Source organism: Sitophilus oryzae, unplaced genomic scaffold (genome assembly GCF_002938485.1).
Source record: "Sitophilus oryzae breed Bouriz unplaced genomic scaffold, Soryzae_2.0 scaffold_1184_pilon_pilon, whole genome shotgun sequence".
Taxonomy (NCBI): domain Eukaryota; kingdom Metazoa; phylum Arthropoda; class Insecta; order Coleoptera; family Curculionidae; genus Sitophilus; species Sitophilus oryzae.
Window position 1 is genome coordinate 407,440 of NW_022145820.1, and position 26,789 is coordinate 434,228.

Below are 26,789 nucleotides of genomic sequence, written 5' to 3' on the forward strand. Positions count from 1 at the left end.
TTTTATCATTAGGTGCAGCTATTTAATAAGAAATATATCTATGATATCTACATATTTTGAACTTATACATATTTCTTCAAAACACAGGAACATTTTTATTTTCGTTATTTTTTAAGTAACTATCAACTTACAGAAACTTTAATTAGTCAGGATGCGGAATATCATGGTTTACGCTTTAATCTTACCCTCTACATTAGGCAACCACACAACGATTATCAAACCTGCGAATGGGATTTGCGCAAAATTAAGTTTGCAAATTTATCTTAAATTTAGTAGACTGCACTAAGCCATAGCTTTTAGAGTTAGATAAATCTCCAGATTTTCCGCAGTGAAGATGTCGTCTCTTGAGGTACATTTAAATCTGTTGTAATGCTATAGAAATCATTTTTGAAAATGCCTATGTCGATTACTAGCCGAACATACCAAGAGGTATGGTAGGCTATTAAGATCGGCAAAATAAAAGTTTTTTTAATTTCACTCATAAATGACCTAAATACAAAATATTTTCATGGTGTCTGTCTGTCTGTCTGTAACACAATAACTCAAAAACCGCTAAACCGATTTTAACCAAATTTGGCACAAAAATACTGTGGCATCCGACAATCTGGCCATTAGTTTTTGGTGGTGATGGGGGGTTGGTAAGGGGTTATGGCAGGGTGTTAAAAATTTGAAAAAATCTTAACTCCAAAATTACAGTAGCTAGCGAAACGCGGTTTTCTATTTAAGATTAGGAATAATATTTTTGCAACAAAATTTGTAATGACATCAAAATCAGTCAAAGCCGCAGTTTTTGAGAAAATCCGTGTGGAGAACTCCAAATTCCCATCGGACGCGACCCCAGGTGGCGGATAGGGGAAATAACCGCGGACCAAAATTGGAAAAATTCCTTTACTTTGAAACTAAAAGAAAACTGCCTACCAACTTTTTATTAACATATTTTAGTATGGGCGGCTATGCTCCCGGCGCCAATTTTTTATCTGTAAGAATAATTAATTATATAACAGTCGTCATGCAAATATCAAAACTAGACGTATTTTCGGTGCATTTTTTGCATAAAATTAAGCCTCTTGAGTAAGCGATACGATTTTACTTCGTATTATTTACTATTATTAGTTAGTACACATTTCACGATCAATCAACAATTGATAATCTAAGATCACAATGCCTGTTCTGGCAAAACATCTCATAATTTCAAACGTATACAAATTTTACACGATGCTTTGCTTCCTGAATAATCAGCAATGAAAGCTTTCAATTAAAAGGAAAGGAAAATAAACTAGGTTTACGAGTTAGTCTAAGGTTTAAAGCTGCTACTGAAATTATACTTGTTTGTTTGGATTGAAAGCTTTGTTGTATAATCATAAAATGGTTTGTTTTTATTACGTTTTTTTCCTTTTCCAGTAAATAAGTAAAATACCGAAATTTTTGTATAGTAACATTTTTGGAATAGTAAATATTTACAGAAGTTTATTTTTATTTCTTTAATACATCAATAAACAATGTGGAATTTGGCAATAAACAGAAATATTAAGAAAGTTAATTTATATGAAGTTAGTAATGAACCGCGCGATCGAAAATAAACTGTGTGCCAAAGACGGCTGGAGAATGACAATCGATAATAATTTGGCGAGGTTGTCACTTACTAAAAACTGACATAAAAATTGTCAAAAATTAACACTAATTAAAGAAGGATAGAACGTTTCCAGGCACACAATTCTATTTCCAAATATATATATTTTTTTCTCGAATATTAAACTACACCATATAAAAATCTGCATTTCAGAAGTTTAAGTTGCTGGTTAAATAGTTCACTAAACATCAAAATACGGGAGAAGTTTACAAAGTGTTATGTGTGGTCGATTCTTTTGTATGGATGTGAGACGTGGACACTTAGTAAAGGAACGATAAATAAAATCGAAGCATTTGAAATGTAGGAATACAGAAGAATGCTTAAAATATCTTGGACCACCAGAACCAGAAATGAAGAAGTTCTTCGAAGAATGGAGCATGACAGACTACTTCTGCATATTATCAAGTAACGAAAACTTGAGTACCTACCTTGGACATATAACCAGAGGACTTCGATATGAGTTTCTCCGACTGATCCTTAACGGAAAAATCGAAGGAAAGAAGTGGATTGGGCGCAAGAGGCTTTCGTGGTTGAGGAACTTGCGGCAATGGACAGGCTTGACCGCGGATGAATTACTACATGTAGCCCAAGATCGAGAGCGATACAGAGATATTGTTAACATGACAGTCGTCAACGTTCACTAGGAACATGACACTTGAAGAAGAAGATATAAAAATCATTTTTGCTCAATATAAAAATAAATTACAACCTTTTTTAGGCCAACTGGCAGTAAAAAGCCATTAAAAAAAGAAGAGTTAGGGGCAAGTAATAAGGCCCAGGGCTTAATCTTAAAAATTATCATCGATTGTCATTTCCCAGCCGTCTTTGACGCCGGTTTTTTTCGATCGTATGGTATATGGATATCGCTTTGTTGATATATTTTTCTAGAGCAACACGTAACATAAATCTTACTAAAAACAAAAACCACATATTTTTATATACAGAAATTTTCTTCTTTAGATAAAGAAGAAAACATTGACAAATGTGTACTACCAGTCATGATCTCCTGTTCATGCATACGAAACCTGGACATTTAAAAAGAACGCTATAAAGAAACTGCAGGTTGCACAACGCTCGCTGGAGCAAAATATGCTGGAAATAACCAAAAAAGACTGTAAAAGAATAGAGTGGATACCACAAAAGATCCAGGTAAGAGACGTCATCCAGAGAATCAAATCCCCCAAGTGGCAATAGCCATGACACCTGGCAAGAAGGACGGACAACAAATGGACCACAAAAATTACAGCATGGTACCCTCGATGAACTAAGAGACCTAGAATAATCTATAATCTAAGACCTATCAGGTAATGATTTTGTTAATTTAAAGTTTAATTTCATATAATGTAATTTTAACAGCACATGTTTCATAAAATAGCCCTCTTTAAAACATTGACATCTCTAAAACAAATCAACTTTCATGTATTGATACCAAATATATTTATTTTATGTAAATATTTTAATGAATAAATAAATACAAAATTAGTTTGCCCAGTAAAATATCACCGATACTTTAAATTTATGTAGAATAAAATGCGATGCATATTTGTGCTTCATGTGAATTCTTAAATTGAACATACATATATGCGGTACAATAGTCGTGGAATTCCTAGTTAAGTATTTTTTCTATTTATGATAATGACTGGTAATTTTATTTAACAGTATGTCGATAACACCCAAACAAGGACAAAATCGTGTCAAAGTAAAGGTTAAAGTTGTTTGCAAAATTTGTTGTTTATATTGGCTTTAAAGCAATAGTTTAAATTTCATGAAATATTTCCTGTCTATATTAATTAAATAGATGATCGCGCCATTTTTTTAATAATTAATCAATGTAGAAACAAATATTTGGAGACAATAAAGTTATAAATGACAGTAGTTTAAAGTTTCCTAAACAGTAGTTTTTTTTCAAAATTAAGCTTCAAATAATCAAATATAGAGAAATACGTCTAATAAAATAGTTTTTTGAATAACTTCTATATCACATTCTCATACTTACACAGAAAACTATAGCTTTTTTCGTTTTCCTGTTATTACCGATTCTGAACCGTCCTAGAATTGTGATGCGTATGCGCAGAAGGAAATATGAAGACATTATTTCATTTGCGCATGCGCTGGAGAGTTCTAGGACGATACAGAATCGATAATAACAGGAAAACGAACAGACCTTATATTATAATAGCAAAACATTTTCCGATGCACGTCATCAATCATATCGACATTGACATTAAAGTCTATAAACCTGACTAAATGAAATTTTGGCAAAAATGTTTAAATTTGTTGTATAATTTAAGATACCGAGCAGCTCTTCATTGTACTTTATAGAGCAGATAATTGTAACAGATATTTTATTTAGATTAAAGCTGCAAAATTAGTTTAAACCGAATTTTATTATCGCTATGTTGACAATTATCCGAATGTCAGACATTATTTTTTATAATATCGTGTTGTTGTTGAATATTTGTGAGTAATTCTAGTTTTTTGCCTATTTTCATAACCTTTTATTAAAAAATTGTACTTTTAAGCACAAACAGTTCTTATAAGACCTAAATTTTCGAGTTTTTGTATTGCATTTCTTGAAATTGTCTGTTGAAAATATGCCGAAGCATTTAAACAGTCGAAGCAAAGATTATGTAGCTTCCCTGATAAATAATTTGAACGAGAACGTAAAAATAAAGGTCCGTTTTACCCTTGACTGCAATTGGAGAAGTAAGTTTGATTGCTAAGCGCATTATACCACTTTCAAAGTTAGTTTTTATTAAATTCTGTGATTTTTAGTTTGTGCATTAATAGCACCCTCTTACTGGTTATTACCACTTACACTTATGGTGTTGTAAGATGAACATCAATAAATAAATAACCCATAATAACGTTTAGAATAAGCTTCATAATGGACTAGTTTTTGCCAATATGTGATAAGTAAAATAAGCTATAAAACAAATAAATCAATTAATTTTTAAAATATCAGTTATTAAATTAAAAATAAAACGCGAAACTCTTTAAAAAATGATATAATAAATATATTGTTTGTCAATTTTAAATTAAGATTCATCTCATAAATCCATCACGATCTGGCAGCGCTGTTGCTATCGCTTGTCAATCAAAGTTGATCACGTGCATCGGAAATTGTTTTGTGATTACCATAGTAACAATACCATATATAGTATATACCACGGGGGTGTCACTTGTATGGGAAGACAGGCAACAGTCAAATTTAAACGTGCCAGGACCAACGACAAAGAAATCAACATCTGCCAGGCATTGGCTTTCTTTATCACTCACATTGCTTAAATCATGATACCGCGGCCATTTGCCATTTTGCCAACAAAGAAGCTGGCCGGGCTGTCCTGGCAAGTGATTTAAAACAATTTTGCTTTTTACAATATTAAATTACCATTTGGATGTATTTAATGCGATTATTCAATTAACTGGTAAGTCAGAAATTACACACAAATACTTTATTCGTAAATACAACTAAGATGTAAACGTAGTTTTGTATTTTTAGATTTCAACTTTTGCAAAGACCCGCCGATAGAACTTGCCTGGCAGCGTACCTGTTTAACTAAACGTATTATTTCCTGATAATAATATCAAAACACGTAAGTACCTCTATAATTTATGATGACAAATGATTTTGATTATGTTTTATGTTATTTAAATACTTTCTAACCTCAAATAATAGTAAGATCCTTGTTTATATCGCACAGCCCGTTCAAAACTGTATTGTCTTCAAAAAATGTTTACAAAACAAACAATTATTACAAAAACAATGTCCTTTTAATCTGATTTATACCTCAGAAGGATGCCAGTAAAATTTTATTAAATCAACATTATATTATTTGGCCATTAATATCCAAAAAGGAGCATATTGCCTTAACTTAAATTTTCTTTTACTTCTCTTGACAATGTTCTCTATATTCTCTATTTTGAGTTAGTAAACTTTTGAACGGGATGTGCGATATATAAAATACATAATATATCCAAGGGTATGATCTGATAAAAGTATTTTTTGATGCATTTTTTGGTTGTTTATGCACGTTGGCTTGGTTTATGTTTTATTCAGCTTATATTTGTTTGGTATAACAGTTTTTTTGCCTTTGGAATGGCATGCATTGAGGCTAGATAGTGTTTCGTTAGATCATTAAAGGAATTTAAATTAGCATATATTTTTTGTGATATTAGTGTGTTATCATGATACAGGTAGTTGTATCATAGTGCCTTATGCATGTTATTTACCTATTATATACTTATGTATTATCACTAAATAGATGATAATATACTACTAAAATGTCTTTTTAATAGTATGTTTATCTTTCCAATTCACTAGTTATTTGCAAAAATGTATTTTGAACTAATTTAAGTCAATCATCTTTCTTTGTCAGGTTCCGGGATATTCTTTTCATTGTTAAAAAAAATATATATATTTCAATATTATTGTAATATAAATCGCACCTCTAAAAAATAAATGATATTGTTTACTAATGTGTAATTTATTTACTATGAATTTTCTCTGAAAATAATAAGCCTTTAATAATATCATTGATTTGCTGTGTAAAGTTAATAGACATATTTTTAATACATTAAATTATATTAAAGTAATAAAAAATATGTTTATTAACAAACAGTAAGTCAGTGATACTTATAAAAAATATATTTTTTTAAATTTCCCTCTTTTAAGCCCCCGCCCCTCCAATTCCCCTCAATTTAGCTAGTACTGCCAGGCGACACCAGGTGGCGTCTGTTTCCATTTTTTAACATGAAGTTAGCATTTCTTTAATGTACCTATTCTCTGGTATATACGGATATTCTAGGTTTCTGAAACTAAATAAACATGTTTTAAAATTTCCTACATCAAATATTCGTAAATCTATCGCTATTGTAAATTTTTCACATTTTAATGGCTTTTTTTGAGAAAACTGTTTATAACTTTTTTTCGTACATTCAGTAAGAATATTTGATAAATCATCTACATAACCTGTTTGGAAAATTTATGTATTAATAATGTATACTACTCCATATATTGGCAATTTCTTGGCGTTGTTTATTATCTTTAACTCCCATTGATTACACATATAGAGTTATAGCTGCCATAAAATATTTTATAGATGTAATAACTTGATGGAGAGGTTTTATTAGTTGTTCATCTCTAGTATTATAGTTAAATACGTTAAATAATACCAGGATATTTTATTTCCTTGCGGTTGAATGTACGTGAAATATTATGCGTTTAGTTAGTGTATGAGCAGGGGTAGTGATGTAAAATTACCGGTAATTTATAAATCGGTAATATTACCGGTAACATTACGATTACATTGGTAATTTACCTCTCCAAAAAAGTCCTATATGGGTATTTCGCCACTGCAAGAAAATCTACAACGGTAAAAAAAAATGCTTAACGTTTCAGAAAGTTTATCTCTTTCCGTCGTCGGAAGCAAAAAAAATTCAAAGAGCAAAAAAAAACTATTTGAAATATTTAAATGCAGCTATTCGAAATGCAGAACACTTTAGTTTTTTTTTAAACAGATGCGTCTACAAAGACCGTTGACGTTCTGTTAAAATGACATATCTAGTTAAATTTCAAAATTAACAATTACTTAATAAGGTAAGACCAAAGAGCTTCAAACTTTCTGTATGGTTATTTTTAATTTTTACGGACGTTATGTTCTTTAAAATCAAAGAAGCGATTGCCATATAGTATAATACTAACATCTACGGATGCATGAGCAATACAATAATTTTTATTAGAATGTATTAAAAAACCTCTTTTATTTTTCTTGTAGAGGCTATCGCTTCTTTCATTATTATTTTGGCGTTGTTAAAATCTATTCTGTGCCCTGTGTCCCATGAATGCTGACAAATCTTAGATTTGTAAAAGTCGCTCTTTCTTAAATAATCTTTATGTTCTTTAGTTCTAACATTTAAGGGTCTAGATGTTTCACTAATATAAAGTTTATCGCATGCGCATGGTATGTAGTATATTACATTTTTTGTTTGCTTTTCAATATTCATTGATTTAGTGTGTGTTAAAATAGATATAAATGTATTTTGCGCTTTGAAAGTTGTTCCTTTGTTGGTTTTTGCAATGTATTCCTATTCTTCTTATTTTTTTCCGAAAAGCCTCGTATGTATGAAATTGTAAGTTGTATATATTGTGTGTATTCTGTCTATGATTTGGTGTTTGTATTTCGTTTAATGTTTTGTCAATAAAGATGGTGGATAGTCGTTTTTTATTAAGTGTTTTTAGGACATATAGAACTTTTTTCGAGAGATGCATCCGCCACATAGGTATAAACATTTTTTATTGGTAATCTATAAAAACAGCTTTTTAAATAATATTATAGTTTTCATTTCAAAACTGTAAAAATACCACAAAAAAGACAAGAACGTTTTTTAAACTAGTCAGTCAGAGTGGCTTATGTTATAGTACGTAATAGAATGGATAATGGTAAATCATCCTCAATCTCGTCATCTGGTTCTTCTTACTCTTTCGTTAATTGAGTTAAGTCTATTGACCTGATTTGAAAAAGAAGAACCAGATGACGAGACGGTGACCATTGCGTGATAGATTCTTCGAAATCGATGTCTTCTTTCATTTCTTTCTCAGCGACTTCTACCATTCTTGGATGTTCTTTTCCATTTAGTAAATTATAATTAGGGGCACAATAAGTAAGGTTTCCGGCCCTTTTCACGGTAAGTCTGAGTCTTCTGGGCCAATGAACAAATTCATAAGTACTAGCTTCTTGCTAGTTCTAGCTAGAAGGTTCTTTTGGTTGCGGCTGTTAACGATGGTAATTTTAAAATATCTATAGCCAGCATACCTATTTCAGAGCTGGGTAAATGAAAAATGTAAATGGAAAAAAGCAATATTTCCAATCTTACCGATCTTGCGGTTTACGCAATATTAACAAAATTACCGGTAATATTACCGCGATAATATTACCCTTTACATCACAAAGCAGTTGGGGTATAAATGGAAACAGAAATGCGGACGCTGTCAAATTTGACCTCCAGTGCTTAATCTGATTGACATGGTGGTCTGATAAATTAAAATCCATAATTTCGTGAAATGCCTATTGCCGGCAAACGTACTACTTTTCAATTAGTATATGGTCTCTGAATCTCAGGCATTCCTTGCAATGACGAAATTATTTTAATGAAACACCGTAATTAATTGAATCATTTCATTTACCTTGTTTGACGTTTTTGTAATCAATGAATGTATATATTATATACATCTGTTAAGTGCATTTTATGGCGAAAATAGGTAAAACAAAAAAAAATGTGAATAATATTTAAATTATAAATATATATTTTCTTATTTATATATTTAAATATATAAGTAAGAAAATGTTTAGGAAAGTAGAGGAATTGAGAAAAAAAGATAAGTAACATTTTATTTATTATTGATTACTAAACTGCATGCAGCCGATCAACCGACAAAACATTATAAATAGAGCTAAGCATATACTGGGTGTTGCAATTTGTATGTCACAGAATATATACAGATTGTTACCTGGACGGTTACTTATTGGGGAATAGAATGGCAACACTGCCTACATTCCAAATGAGTACTAAGCTAAGCTGCCGACTCGTCCCGTCGTGTCGTCTCTCGACGCGCGGGCCGAGGTTGCCATATTTCAACCATAAAGCTCTTGCCGCGAGTAATAAACAAATTAACAACCTGTATACCTTTTTTTCAATGTGATAGACAATTGATTAATTCACTGTTGATACTAAAATAATTTCTGATTTATAATAACTTACCGAAGATAAACAATATCTTCGTCAATTATATTATTCATGTTAACAAGTGGAAACAAATATAAATTCTATAACTACTGAGCGTATGTACAAAAGCAAGGCATTCAAGGCAAAGCAAGGCCGTGAGTGAGCTGGATGAGTCGAGCGTGAGGTTGTCCACTAAGAACACTAGCATTGGTACGTTTTATACGTGCTTGGCAAACCAACAAAACTCAAAAAAGTAATTTCTTCTTTGTTTATATTTGAATATAATATGACACATCATACAATACTAAAAAAATTATTTAACAGAAATAACTCTAATATACCGGGTGTTTCTCAAAAGTGGTTCACTTCTATAATTTTTTTATTTTTACAGATGAAAAAACGAGATTTGGTATGTTAGTATATGACATAAATTAGGATTGATTGGCTTATTAAGTTATTTTCGGTTACTTATTGTTCACCGGAAATGATTACAACTTTTAATTTTTAAATAACACCCTCGGTATTTCTTTATTTCATTTGAGAGAAAATGATATTCTAAATAGAATGACATGTCATATGACATTTCCATTTAAAAAATAACATATTTAATTTCAATTTTGACTCAAAAAAAAAACAAGTATGTGGTACCAGAATATTCGTAAAAATTGCTTTTTCCAAATATGCTAATGAGGTACCCTCGATCCGTTGGAAAAAATTAAGTTATGATCAAAAATACAACTTAGGTACCTTTTAACTGGCCAGGACAAGATACGAAAAACGTTAGAAGATTCCTTGAATTAACTGAAAAATTAATGTTTTTAACACAACCATAGCACTCCAGATTGAAATTTAAAAAACGATTTTTTTTAAGTGGGAATGTCAAAAGTTATATAATAAAGTAAAAAAATACCGAGGGTGTAGACAGAAAGTGACCGAAAACAATTGAATACGTCAATCAATCCTTATTTATGTCATATACTAACAAACCAAATCTTGTTTATTTATCTGAAAAAAATTAAAATTATAGGGAAGAACCACTTTTGAGAAATACCCGGTATGCCTATAAATAAACACAAATTTTATTTTATTTCCTCATATGGAATTTAACTGGTAAAATGCTTTAAATAATTTTACTATACAAATTCTATTGTGAAATGAATTCAAAAACAACAACACATAATACATTCACACAGTAAAGCTTCGCTGATGGAAAAATAAAATAGGATGCGATATTACGATGAAAATTATTTCATTTTGACGTTCGTTATGTATAAATGGAAGCAGACAATAGTGCATTTTTATTGAATTTTAACAACCAACAACTAAAAATATATGACGTTTTAATAGCCAACTAGCGCTGTTTCAAGTGCAGTAATGTTAAAAACATTATTGGTTGACACGTATTATAATATGTCAAGTTTGTTTAATTCCCACTATATTGGGTATGATTTTTCTTAATTCATTGAACTGCTTTTATTATCTTGAGTTTATAATCATCTGCTGATGATGCTAACATGGTTAGCGAAACGCGCGTCCAGTGTAAAAGTAAAAGTGTTTTGGTGTATTGTGGTGATTTAGTGTAATTTTATTTCTGTCGTATACAGCGCTGCGGTCGGAATTTTTTTAAATTAACTGAAATACATCAAACCTATAGACTTTATTATAAAATATGCATTACATTAGTTCGAAACCTCCCTAGATTAATTAAAATTAAATCTGGATTACTCAATTCCATTCTAGATATTGAAAATTTACACTTTCCGCGTGCCAATTTTATATTTTATCTAGTTGAAGCCTGGCGCATCCATCACGACATGCGACTTCAGGAAAAAAATACTTTTTATTTTTTTTAGTTAAATGAAAAACAAAAAATCCGGCGACGGCAGTTTTTAGAAGAGCCAATTAGCTATATTTTAGTAAAAAAAGCATCTTTCTAGAGCAAGTCGTTACTTCAGTAGAGACACACATAAACATTAGCATTTTATATATGTAGATATTATTATACCTATCAAACTTATATTACTTATGTTGTTTAATATGAAAATATATTTAATATATAACTTAGGTAATACAGAAAAAAATACTGATGATTTAAAAATGTTGATAAAAAGTTTGTTATTTAAAATTCTAATTTATGTTTTTGCTGCAAAGAAATTATAATTTGAGTTTATTAAAATCGATTTTTTGTATAAAAAAATGGTTACTTTTTATGTTTTAAACAATGAATAAAACAAAATTGAGAAGATGAATACCGACAAAATATTGATGCAATAAATTCCGGCAAAATGAACAAGAAAATTAAATGTTCGTTTAGGAAATACTAATTAGAACGTCAATTTGTATTATAATTTATATCGAACATAAAACACGATAGAAATTTTAAAGCTCTTTTACAGCAAACTACAAAGTTGTTAGTATAGAGAGAGTTAATTTACATTTAACCCTTTATAATAATATACAAGGTATGTCACTGGGAGGGAGTATAATATTCCATAGATATACTAATTTACTAATATATAAAAAAGATGAACCTTGACAACTAGCACCAGTACGCTTCCATACCCTTTGATTAATTGTTCCTTGCCCAAATTCCAACAAGGACAATAGTGTAAAGACACTATTGTCCTTGGCAATTTGACCAAGTACAGAGTAATTATGTGCTGTGTCGTATCGAGACATTTGCACATCGTGTATTGAGTAACTTAATTTTTCCTCTTACAACTTTGCTTTGCTTTGTTTGACTTCCACTCTTTGTCGGTTTTTGAACTATGGGTAAACCAAATCACAAGTTGGGCGAAATAAGAGTCATCTTACCCACTGAGAAAGTTCAATTTTTTGTTGATATAACTGCCCTTATTTAATAATCTTCAATATTTATAAGACGTACAAGTTTCAGTTAATAAAATAACTGCTTAATAATCACTATAGTTTTGTCTTATAATCTTAAATAAACCTCATCGAGAGAATTTACTACGGTATAATTATACGATTTCTCACACTGACTTGCAAAATATGCTTCTCCAAACAAATAGCTTGAAGAAATATTAGCCATTATTCAGAAGCTTTTTGTGATATTTTGTCATTGTCGTCAAATGCGATTCGACGGTACATTCACGCTTAAACTGGTACGGTGTCAGTTGTAAGGCGTTAACGATAATTGGATTCTCTGTCGTGCTGCTACGTCACTAGCTTCGTTGTATGAGCAAGACGCGAGAATTACGTTCCATTATCGAATAAATTGCAATTCTACTAGGTGTCAGAAGCGGCATTTAATAACCTGAACAAAGGAGATGAAAATACGCAAACGTATCTATTCAGTCAACAAGATAGACCTCATAATATTAGTTGCAAGTGGTTAAGAGTCCATTTCACTAGTCCGAAAAAGTAGCAAAATAAGCGTTTGCCATTCAACGTTTTATATAAAACTGACTAGGTACTTTTACACAAATGAAGAAGGAAATTAAAGATAAAGGATTATACTATATCCGTATTGTAGCACATTTTTAGACAACTTATGTATTTTTAAGGTTTTGATGGTCAAACATCAACAAAATATTCCTTATGTTTGAACTAAATTTTCTCGAAAATAAAGACATAATTTAAAATTCCGTTACAATACGGAAATAGATTGAAGTTTTATGATTACAGTGATATAAATTTATATGGTTTTGTAACAAATTACTCGCTATTTTATGGCAAATTCTGAAGCTCTGCAAACCTTAATCAAGCCTTAATCCAAGCACGTGTGTTTGGAATTTTGGCTTAACACGACAGGATCGGGCTAAGCCTTAGTCATATTTATGAAATATAATATATATTTCCGTCGGCCACACACCCGCTTTACCTGACCCTTGAGAGCGACCCGAACAGTACAGGGTAATAGACTCTTAACTTCTTAATAATAATAGAATCATAAAAACAATATCTGACCAAATAGACTTTCTGATAATGTTAAATTATGAAAAGCTTTGCAAATACATATGTAAACAAAATTCTCATGGTAAAAATTGTATGCGTATAGCTGCGGGCTTTTATTTCCAGGAATTATAATTACATAAGAACTGAAAACTATATGCTTCATTCAAAATCAAAAAAAAAGTATGTCAGTGAGTTGTCAAGAAGCAAACCATCTGCTGAATTATGGAGTAAAAGTTATTATTTTGGAAATTTTTCACTGAATTGGCAAAAATACTTTAATTTATATTAAATAAAAGCATTTAAGTTTTTAAAGTGTCAAAATTAATCTTTAATTTTATCGAAACTTTAAATACGAAGCGATATTACAAAAAAAATAGCGAACTATATTTTTTAAAGATGTCAGATCTTTTACTGACTAAAATATAAGCTAATAAAATAGTAGTAATAGTAGTAATAGTAGTAAACGGTGACTGTCTGCCCGTGTGTCCATTCGGGTACCTCTATCCACGTGCCGAGTTTGGTTCCAATCGCCTATAATTAAGAAAAAACCTGATGATTTCGTCCATTTAGATGCATAGATTTGAAACGTCGAGGACATCATCCTGTAATCCGTCCCCAATTATGCCAAAACCCACCCACACTTTTCTTCAATAACAAATTCTTAGTCCCACTTTGAAGAAGATGTAAACGAAACATCGTATCCAACTTTGCAGGGTGAGCCCGTGTACACTCGCTCACATAGCATACCCACCAAATCTCCAATCCAATCGGACGACATCAACTTTTGACGTTTCTTACGTCAAAACTGTCACAATGACACGTGTCATACACGGTCAAGTTGGCCTTGGACCAGTCTATCGACATACCAAATTTCATTTAAATCGGACGATCTTTTCTAAACCGTAAGCTGTCCTTACCACTTTTCACCTCGCCTGTCGTGTCGCGTGTCGTCTGGCGTGTCGTGCCACGGCCTTGATTTTTTATCACAGCGAGCGTAAAAAAGTTTCACTTCAAAAATATTATACCATTAAGTTATGTATTTTTCTAAAGGCACTTGTATTTAATTTCTAGTTTGTAAATAGGACCAAGAGCATCGCCAGCTGATAGCAGGGTAGAGAGGGGCAAGTTGATGAAACTTGATGATGGAGAAAATATAAATTGGAAATATGACAAAAACAATTATTGTGTCTATTTAAAAATAGAATAAACATGTATCATAAGTTTCAGTAAAACAAATTTTCTGACTTTTTTGTAAATTTCTCGAAAAGATAGGATCATCTCGAGATGGGATTGGCTGTTCTTCCCTGTTTCCCCTTGGCGACACCCTTATATCAGGCCACTTTGTCTTCTGTGAATTTCCAATAAGATTCGGTAATATTAATTTTGTCACTAAACTGAAAGTGTTTTTATTTAATGACAAATTATTTATTTTGTAAATTCAATGGAAAATCAGCAAAATAACCATTTTTGGATTATATTTCAGTAGATAGTTGGCGACATGATTTATTGATATCATCATCAAAAGTTAAATAGTCATATTAAGTTTCGAATTTATAATATCAAATTCTTTTTAATGGGAAATATCAATTTTGACATTGCACATTTATTCCATAAAAAAACAATAAAATGATGACCGTGTCAAAGGTTTTGTTGTCATAGGTATATAAGCTCAATAAAAATGTCATTCCTGGCATAAAAAAGTAAGATTCTTCCCAATTTTCGATTTTATTATTACATATTTTCTTTTCTTTATTCTTTAATATGCCGTGCTTTTCATATCCTTATCAGTTATGAAATAATTGCTCCACGGCTAAGCTATAAAAGTGGCAAGAAATATTACATTTAAATACCAGAAAACACGTATAAATATAACAAAGTAATACTTATTTACTCTTGGTTGCGAAGACCTTACAGCCAAGTGGGCAAAGCAACCATAACTTTCCAAATTCTTTGCATACATTTCTGCGAAATAGGTTATATCTTGGTTTAAACACAAGTGAAGGTGATTTTTTTCCGAAGATCAATTAATATTATTTTAATTAAACTTATATTGGCGGCACATTTTGATTTACACATTGTTAAAAAGTGTATTCCCCCATTCATAAATATATGCAAAAGTTAGATTTTAGTTAACCACCTTGATGAACGTTCCAATATTGCCGCCGGATCCCGTATTATAATCAACGCCGACATATTACAAATTAATTTTATAATTATATTAAATAACTCATTATTGTATTATTTGTAGTTATGAATTCAATTACTCATAACATATAAATGCATAACCTTTGGTAAAAAAATTTAATACATTAGTATCTAGATTCCACTAGGGACTTCAATAATTATACTGTTTTATTAAAGTAAATACTGTTATCGATTTCATTTAATCGCACCTTTTATATTATAGTTGAATTAAAGATCAGCGTCGGTTATAACAGCTAAAGTAAATTGGATTTATTGTATCGACTACGTTATCTGTTTCGTTATAAGCGTTAGACACGAAAACCCTGTTACATTACCGAATAAATTACAATATTACTACGGTGTTAAGGTTGTAATTAATAACCAAAACTGAAAAGAAAATCAGTTGGAAATATGCATCCATATCTATCTATTCAACATACTGCCATTTTGCTATCAGCATTGCTATTTGGAATTATATCGGCTTACTGTAAATTACTCTCTCATTACTAACCCTAAATATGTAAAGCAATATGCTTAATTATTGGCTGTGCATAATATTGAGCTAATGTACGGCTGATAATTTGTGATACTAAAATAAGCTTCGTTATGATACTCATAACAGTCTTGCACAAAGAGGTTTATATACGAGAATTTCAATAGTAGAAATAATAAGGGGAATTAAAAATAAATTGAATTGATCTTGGAAATGTTATCTATCTCAGTTGATGTATTGCCAACAATTTTTTATAGCTTATATGATTCGATAGATATTACAATTAAAAACTACTATTATATGCTGTGGAAAGTTTCAATAAATATGCTAGACTAGGAAAATTACAAGTATTGTAATTAATATTCAGAGGCTTTATATCCAAAAATGATGTATTTAAATGTTGTACTCCTATATGAGTGTCTTATATATTTTTTTACTTTATTCATGTAGGGTAGGTACCGTATGCTCGAAAAAAAAAACGGCGTCAGCAATGGCTATGAAATGAAGATCGCTGTCATTTTATATGTAAATTTATATGGGAAATGTCATGGATTGTCTTTTCCCAGCCAACTGTTTTTTTTTTCGTCCATAAGGTAATTGTTTTTTTAGAGTTTTTAATTTAACACACTTCTACATATATTAAGTTAGTTTACTCATATACATTTTATTCAAAATTTATTATACCAATTTCTCAAACTATCCTATTACCAAATTCGCTATAAGGTGTGTAACGTATCGGAGCCTTTAATGAGTCAATTAAAAAATGTGGGAAAATTTGTACTTTACCTGGTGCGCCTCAAAAGTGGCTAACCCCTATAACTTTTTTATTTTTTCAGATAAGAGATCCAGATTTGGTATGTTAATATATGACATAAATTAGGATTGATTGGCGTATTCAATTATTTTCGGTCACTTCCTGTTTCACCGGAAATGACTACAACTTTTTATTTTTAAATGGCACTCTCAGTATTTTGTTACTTTATTCGATAGAAAATGACACTACTGAATAAAATATCGTATGCCATCTTTTGAAATTTTCGAATATGGTTTATTTGAAATTGCAACATGCGATTCATAACGACAATGTGACTCGAGATCCAATAATACCTCGTGTGGTACCAAATATCTCGTGTGGTACCAATACCTCGTGTGGTACCAAATTATTCCTAAAAAAATGTATTTTCCAAATATGCCAATGAGCCACCCACGGTCCATCTGAAAAAATTGAGATACATATGTTTAAAAATTTGATTTGGGCATCTTTTTACCGGTCAGGACAAAACGCTAAAAACATTAAACGATCAATTTTTTTATTCCAAGGGTCCTTGATTAAAAATTAGTGTTTTAAGACAGCCATGGCACTTTAGATTGAAATTTAAAATACAATTTTGTTTTACACAAAAATATCGAAAGTTGATATATGATATATCATTTTATTCAGAGTGTCATTTTCTACTGAATAAAATAAAAACATATCGATGATAAGTAAAAAATAGCGAGGGTGCCATTTAAAAATCAAAAGTTTTAGTCATTTCCGATGAAACAGGAAGTGGCCTAAAATAATTGAATACGTCAATAAATCATAATTTATGTCATATACTAATATACCAAATATCGTTTTTTTATCTGAAAAAATAAAAAAAATATATGAGTGAGCCCTTTTGAGACGCACAGGGTATATAATAAAACTTGTTTGGTACGTTTTTATTTGCTTCGTAACACTGATAAGAATTTGTACTTAAGGGTACTTAAAGGTACTTAAGGATACTTACATGTAGATCTGTATAAAAAATAATCCTGATTTAAATATATTGCTTACCTTTTTTTGGTAAAAGCAAGTACAATTTATCGACTACCTAATTCTTCACCAGATGATCTTTACTTCAATCAAATGATATTTACCTGTAATAAAAAAAACTCTAATAAATAGTGTTGTATTGAATAGTTCATTATAAAATATTAACAATCAATTTATTATTTCCCGTGGGCTAATGAAGATATTAAAATCAAAATTTCTATAGCGATTCTTCTTAAAGATTGCTGATTAGTGAGGATACTAATCACAAGTAAACTCTTATTGGTTTTAAGATTTTCAGATTGTATATTATGAATAATTGAGTTTCGAACTATACAGGGTCTCCCAGAAATAGGTGCAAGTATTTTAACTGGTAGTATAGTTAACCCCAGAAACACCCCTATGAGGTTTTTTGAAAATTTGAAAATTTTGAAAAATTTTTGGATTTTTTTTTAATTTTTAGTTAAAAAACATAATTTCTTGATAATATGGCAACATAGGTATTAGATTAAATTTACAAAAAAGAAAATCCAGAAAAGATCCAGTGGTTCTCAAAATTTTAGCAAAAAATATTTTTTTTTAAATTTTCAAAGTAAAATAACTCCGTTATTTTGGGCTTATTTGAAAAAACGATAAAGAGAAAATATGTTTCTTTTATCGAGATCTACCACTCATAAAATACTTGCACTTATTTCTGGGACACCCTGTATATCTTAGAATGCGTTTGTAGTAATCATAATTCACAATTTTTATTTTTACTGTTTCTATATACTACGTATATTACAGTTGAGGGTTGGAACCTTTGGTGTTACACAGCAAAATCAAACACTAAATCACCACAATACACCCAAACACATTTACTTTTACACTGGACGCGCGTTTCGCTAACCAGGTAAGCTAATAAGTAAGTAACCAAGTAAGATAATAAGTAAGTAAGTAATCCATATAAGGTAGGCAATTTATTATAAACATATCTCACAAACATACATATCACGTATTTTGTGAAAATAATAAAACAATCTCATGAAATGAAACTAAAACATAAAGTTAATTCTTATGAAACACAATAATAACAAACGTATTTATACAATATGCAAATGCTTGAATACTTAATTTATTTTCTTAAAATTGTTTTAACTAATATCACATGTCAATGTTTTATTCACTAATACGGTTAAATTGGCATCGACAAAGTTAAGAACCATGTAGACATAACACGTCATGGCATTTTTTAGCACTTAATTAAATACATTTTGGTAATTATTTTTCGCTGACGTAACTTAAAACCACAATATTTTATATTTTAAATCACTGCAAATTTATATTACTATAAATATACCCAATTTTATGTTATATAATTATATACCTAATTATCTTAAATATTTAAAATTAATATTCGTTGAGCACGTAATAAATAATTCGAAATATATTCTCTATGGGTATCTAGGAAACTACTGGAGCTAGAGAGTAGGTTAAATGGGTAAAGAATTGCAGTTTTGTGAAGACAAACATTTTCAAAAAACCTTTCGAATTTTTGAAAACGTTTATGGCTCACTAGATATTTCGAAAAAAACAAATTTCGGTTGTCTTAAAAATGCTTCCCAATTCCATTTTAATCTATTTTAAACAAAAAGTTTTCAGATAAAAGTTGTAGATAATCACATCCTTAATGAGATTGTGTTCTCCGTTTTTTTCTAAAGCTTGTCATTTTTGACATATGGCATAAACATATATTTTTTTAATGGAAACCATAGTTGGCCATGACTTCGTAAAAAGCGTTATTTTTTAAGCTTTCCAACGATATAAGCCACAATATGGCTTTTTCGAAAAATTATTGAGTTATGGCCAACTGTTATCTTTTATTAATAATTTCTCTTAATTGGCATGCCATTGTTATTCTATTATGATTATTATGATATAATAAAAATACAGAATATTTTATTAAGCAATTTTTACAATTTAAATTAAACAAATTAAAACTTAAAAAACTAATATCACTACAGACATTTTATTATTAAGTTATTTAAAAAAATGTTCAAAAAAATCCGCCGTTGTTTTGAGTACAAATGTATCTTTTTAACAATGTATCTTTTTACATGATTTTCAATATGCTTTAAACAGCTGGATACTGGATTATATCCTTACAGAAACCTTTGAAAATAATTAATAATAAAATAAAAGGTAAGCTCTTAGTTTTAATTTAAGTTTCACGATATTGTAGGATTTTTATCCAGAGCCTGCCTATAACCTGAAGACTAAGACAACATTAAAGACTCCCTGTCCATGGCTTTCACATTGGCCAAATAGTTTTAGTGTGGTAAGTTTGGTTTGGGGTGTTGCTGGGAAACATATAGTGATATTCAAGCCTTGCTTCCTACTAGTGACTGCTAGGAGAAGTTACAAGGAGTAGTAAGGACAAGACATCTACTAAGTTTTTTACATATCAGCCTAAATTGAGTTATGCTTACTAAGTGGTAATTTAAAATTTTAATCATTGTAATATATTATGTATTTAGTTTCATCATTATCTGTTATATTATTTCAGATATATACTCTAACATAAATTATTTTACGTGAACGGAATAAGGAATTCGTAACAATATAATAATCTTCAAAACTTACTTAAACCTTTTCTTAAAAAAAATATTTATGCCTGCCCAAAACGCAAGGTATAGAGTACTTTTATGCAAAATGTTAGAGACTTTCTTTTACGAGTTTTTGTAATTTATTAGCTTACAATATTTTTCATTTTAACAGTATGCCAGGTATTTTATTTCAAGTATAAATTTCCAGATAAAATAAAGGCGCAATTTATTTTATTATTATTAATGCCCTGCTGCGCCAAATGCATTTAGTTTTACTTAGACCCAAGATAATCCAAAGATATTTGCTTTCTTCTTTCAGTTTCTGCAAAACATTAAACTCAAATATTTGATACGCTACATAAATATATGTAGTAGTTTTAATGTTGACCCTAATTATTTATATAATTTATTTTTTGTTGAATTCTTTGACCATTTTTGTATATTTATGGTTAAATTATTCTTGGTATTTGGTCTCAATTTAATTAATACAATTCACACAAATATAATTTATTACCATCATCTTTTTCAGCTTATTCAACCATTTCCAATTATGGTTTAGCCTGCCTCACATATTTACATACTCTCTTTGTAGTTGGGTCCATTGTTGTCTATTGTTGACTATGCGGGCCCAAGTTATCCCTGCTAATTTCCTAATATCTTCGTCCCATCTCAGGTTCGGTCTTCTAGGTCTCTTAATTGCTCTCGGATACCATGCTCTAATTTTTGTGGTCCATCTGTTGTCCGTCCTTCTTGTCAGGTATTCTGCACATTGCCACTTGAGAAATTTGACTCTGTAGATGACATCTACTACCTGTTTTTTTGTCGTATCCACTCTATTCTTTTACGGTATCTCTTGGTTATTCACACTTATTGGTTTTGATTTGGTTAGGTTAGGTCATGACTGGTAGTACACATTGGTCGAAAGTTTTCTTCTATACAAATATAATTATAACATAATATTTAATCATTTTCCGAGGTTTCGATCACATTTCGATCTTTTTCAAGAAACATTGAACGTAGATATATCTCATCAATTACAAACATATGTTAAAACATCACATATCAAAACAAATCACATTACTTAACATCAACAATTTCAAAAGCACACACATTTTTAAAAATGATCAATAAAATTTGAACGGTAAGGTTTGTTCCACCAGTCGATACTCTAGCTATGCTGTATAGCTAGACTATATCGATTATTTTCCTTCCTTTTTGGCGTTCAGTTTAATTTTAAAAGCAACGATATTCCTAGTAGACTTTATTTCGTTTAGGCAAATTTGTAAACTTTTTTTTCTTTTGTACTAGTAAAATAGTGCTGACAAATTGGTTTCCGTCTGGATTTTACAAAATTCATTATTACCAAAGATAATTCTTTTATTTTGTATATTTTCTTCTAGTGGCTAAACACCTAGAGTTCTTTCTGCGATAGATCACCAAGAGGTGGGCATATGTTAAATAGAAGACGTAAGTGGCTGTGCGATAATGATAATGATGACGAAAATTATCAATTTCTATGCAACCCCACTCAAAAAGTAGGACATTAAGTTTTGACTTTTTTTGGGCAAAGGCGTTTACTTTGACTACTGTTTTATGTATGTTAAATATCATTTATGTTGATATCAGGAAAACCGATGCGATCCAAAGCCAGGACAATAACTGCGCGGATCAGGAGGCTACGAAGCTACGAGCTGCAGGGATAATAGTGTACTCTTCTCTATTTGAACATACAAGTTGTATGACGTAATAATAACATTTGTTTATCTAGGGTTGATTATTTCGTTTTGAGGCTAATATAACATAGTTTAAACATCAGAAGTGGAATAGAGCCAAATATTAAGTAGTGTGTCCCACAAGTTGTAAAAAGTGATCTATTTGAACATTAAAATAATATTGCTCAATATGACGAAAGGTGATAAAGACAGTATGTCCAGTTTGGACGAGTATGATTTTGAAATGCCATCTTTTTTTTTCGAAATACAATTTCTCATTATTGTTTTTACCATTTATGTGTATTACCTTTGGTGTAGTTTTAGTATCATCAGATAATTATAATATTACACTTTCTTCATTTACTTATAAATTCCACAACTACACTTGAACCGTGTCAACCGAGCTTATGTATAACAAAAAAAAAATATATTTTTTTATCTTTTCTATCTTAAGATAAATAGTATGAAAATCATGAAAGAAATTCTTACGCGGCGAATCAATATGACAAGATGTAAATATTTTTTTTTTCCTTAAGATAGGTTAATAATAATATATTATGTTACAAACTTAGTATATTTTATACTTGTAAAGCAATTTTATTTCTGACAGCTCTTGAGAAGTCGGATTAGATGCCGATTTAAAAAAAGAGGACATTTCGTTTAAAGATATTGATTAAATTGAAACTTAAGTAGATTTTATCCTGAGGAAGCCAAAAGTTTATTGAATTGTAGGTATCTCTTTGGGAAGTCTAAAAAGTAAAATTAAAGTATTTTATACTTCTTACGATTTTGTTAAAGAAAGTGTAAACCAAATATATAAGAAAAGATTAATTATGCCCATTAATTTCATCTTTACATAAAATAATTACAGGTGAGAAATATTTATTCGAATTAAAAATATTAAGAAATACCTAATATAAAAAGTATAGTAGTAAAAAAAAGAATAAAATAAAATAAAATCTACTTAATAATTTTATTTAAGAAACTTTTAATTTCTTTTTATAAAGGTCTATTTTAAAACAAATATATATATTTAAATTACTGTATTTCTATAAAAATATACAGGGTGAGTTCTAAATAAGTGCAAATATTTTTAGAGGTCACGTCTACGAGGTTCGTTCGCGAAAAAAAAAATGAAAATTTGGATTTTTTTGGAATTTTTTGGTAAATATTTTAAATTTTTAGTTAAAACACATAATATCTTCATAATATGGCAACATAAATAGTAGATTAAATTTACATGAAAGAAAACCCAGAAAATACCCTTCCCGTACTTTTTCTTGAGATTTGTGGATATTAAATTTTGATTTATAATCGAACGATATGCCATGATCCTTAATAGTGCAATTCAGTTGGTGTTATTAATGCTGTAAGTTGCTTAACAAATTTATTAACATTAAATTAGCAGCAATATAAATACTATACTATACATTAAAAATTACCCTTAAAATTAGGATTTTTTTGATATTACAATCGATTTCCTTAATCGACTCATTCAATATAATCGCTTGCCGTTTACCGATGGTTAGAAATTTAATGTGCTAAGGTCCTCTGACGTTAATTTCAAAGGTAATTAGCCGTCTTTAATTCAATATTAATATTCATTCTATTTTTAGAGTTATCGATAGTTCGACCGACCAAGGACTTTCGTTTATTATTGGTATGTTTTTTTTAGCATTTTGAACCGTTTTAATTGTTTGTATCGATTTCTAATTAAATCGACTAACTACTCTTTATTAACCCGTATTGTATTTATTTAACTAGGATAGCAAGATATACGACAATGTCAGTATTCTTTAATATTTATTATATTGTTGAATAACGTTGGTTTATAATAAATTATCATTAATTATATTAATCAGTGTATAACATTCTATTTTTAAATACAGGATGTGAAAAAAATAATATATCTAACTTCGGTGGGTTGGGTTAGGTTTAGGTTAATTCTACAGATAAAAATAAAACAAAAAGTTCCTATGAACATATCCCCTAAAATTCTTCCGAACGAGCTTTCTGAGTCTGCAAAAAGCACTGATATTAATGCCTGTCTACATTTTCTTCAGAACTGCACATTTTCTTCAGAACTAAACGAACAACAAACAGCAATAAATCCTCAGCCAAAGTATTTGCATCCTCTCTCTAACCGCTTTTGGTGAAACTTCGGTTTCAATTCCAGTTTTTGTTCTGACAACAACACTATCCTACAATTCCCCAGACGCGATCGACTTTAAAGTTTTGTGATTTTCGCCGGTTGTTCCGTTTTCTCTCAGCAAGAACTGAAACTTCCACGTTCGTTGGTCCAATAAAGTTAGCTTTGTATAGGTCCCGAGTAAATTTGTCATTTTTGATTAGTTTTAGCAAGGATTTTAAAATGGATCTTTATATCTAAGTTTCGCGTTAATTAGTTGTCCTCGCAAAATGGGATTTAAGTCTTTGAAACAGAAATAAAAAATATTACTTACTTGTGTTATAAAAAGATACTAGAGGCAACAATATCGTTTTTCTTAATAGTATTTGCTAGAATTACATTAGATGCAATTTATACAACTTTTTCACATTTTATTGGTCCCATATACCTACAGGAAACTAAATTTAAACAAATATCATTGATCAAATTTGTAAAAGCAAAACTAGGTACTTTTATTACAATATAAAACTCTTTTGCGTGTTCTCTAAATTCATTTAACGAATATTCTTCATACTATTCAAATATCTGAGTCTGCGAAAAGCACTGATATTAATGCCTGCCTAGTTTTGCGCACATTATCTTCAGAACTAAACGAACAACAAACAGCAATAAATCCTCAGCCAAAGTATGTGCATCCTCTCTCTAACCGCTTTTGGTGAAACTTCGGTTTCAATTCTAGTTTTTGTTCTGACAACAACACTATCCTACAATCCCCCAGACGCGATCGACTTTAAAGTTTTGTGATTTTCGCCGGTTGTTCCCTTTTCTCTCAGCAAGAACTGAAACTTCCACGTTCGTTGGTCCAATAAAGTTAGCCTTGTATAGGTCCCGAGTAAATTTGTCATTTTTGATTAGTTTTAGCAAGGATTTTAAAATGGATTTTTATATCTAAGTTTCGCGTTAATTAGTTGTCCTTACAAAATGGAATTTAAATCTTTAAAAGAGAAATAAAAAATGTGACTTAATTGTGTCATGAAAAGTAACTAGAGGCAACAATATCGTTTTTCTTAATAGTATTTGTTCAAATTGCATTAGGTGCAATTTTAAAACTTTTACATATTTTATTGATCATATATAGAAAGCTATATTTAAACAAATCTCATAGATCTACTAAAAGCAAAACTAGGCACTTTTACTACAATATAAAACTATTTTGCAAATTTTGTAAATTAATTTAATGAATATTCTTCAACTACTCAAATATCTGAATCTGCGAAAAGCACTGATATTAATGCCTGCCTGCTTTTGTTCACATTATCTTCAGAACTAAACGAACAACAAACAGTAATAAATTCTCAGCCAAAGTATTTGCATCTTCTATCTAACCGCTTTTGGTGAAACTTCGGTTTCAATTCTAGTTTTTGTTCTGACAACAACACTATCCTACAATCCCCCAGACGCGATCGACTTTAAAGTTTTGTGATTTTCGCCGGTTGTTCCGTTTTCTCTCAGCAAGAACTGAAACTTCCACGTTCGTTGGTCCAATAAAGTTAGCCTTGTATAGGTCCCGAGTAAATTTGTCATTTTTATTAGTTTTAGCAAGGATTTTAAAATGGATCTTTATATCTAAGTTTCGCGTTAATTAGTTGTCCTTACAAAATGGAATTTAAATCTTTATAAAAGAAATAAAAAACATGACTTAATTGTGTCATGAAAAAGATACTAAAGGCAACAATATCGTTTTTCTTAATAGTATTTGTTCAAATTGCATTAGGTGCAATTTTAAAACTTTTACATATTTTATTGATCATATATAGAAAGCTATATTTAAACAAATCTCATAGATCTACTAAAAGCAAAACTAGGCACTTTTACTACAATATAAAACTATTTTGCAAATTTTGTAAATTAATTTAATGAATATTCTTCAACTACTCAAATATCTGAATCTGCGAAAAGCACTGATATTAATGCCTGCAAGCTTTTGTTCACATTATCTTCAGAACTAAACGAACAACAAACAGTAATAAATTCTCAGCCAAAGTATTTGCATCTTCTATCTAACCGCTTTTGGTGAAACTTCGGTTTCAATTCTAGTTTTTGTTCTGACAACAACACTATCCTACAATCCCCCAGACGCGATCGACTTTAAAGTTTTGTGATTTTCGCCGGTTGTTCCCTTTTCAATCAGCAAGAACTGAAACTTCCACGTTCGTTGGTCCAATAAAGTTAGCCTTGTATAGGTCCCGAGTAAATTTGTCATTTTTGATTAGTTTTAGCAAGGATTTTAAAATGGATTTTTATATCTAAGTTTCGCGTTAATTAGTTGTCCTTACAAAATGGAATTTAAATCTTTAAAAGAGAAATAATAAATGTGACTTAATTGTGTCATAAAAAGATACTAAAGGCAACAATATCGTTTTTCTTAATAGTATTTGTTCAAATTGCATTAGGTGCAATTTTAAAACTTTTACATATTTTATTGATCATATATAGAAAGCTATATTTAAACAAATCTCATAGATCTACTAAAAGCAAAACTAGGCACTTTTACTACAATATAAAACTATTTTGCAAATTTTGTAAATTAATTTAATGAATATTCTTCAACTACTCAAA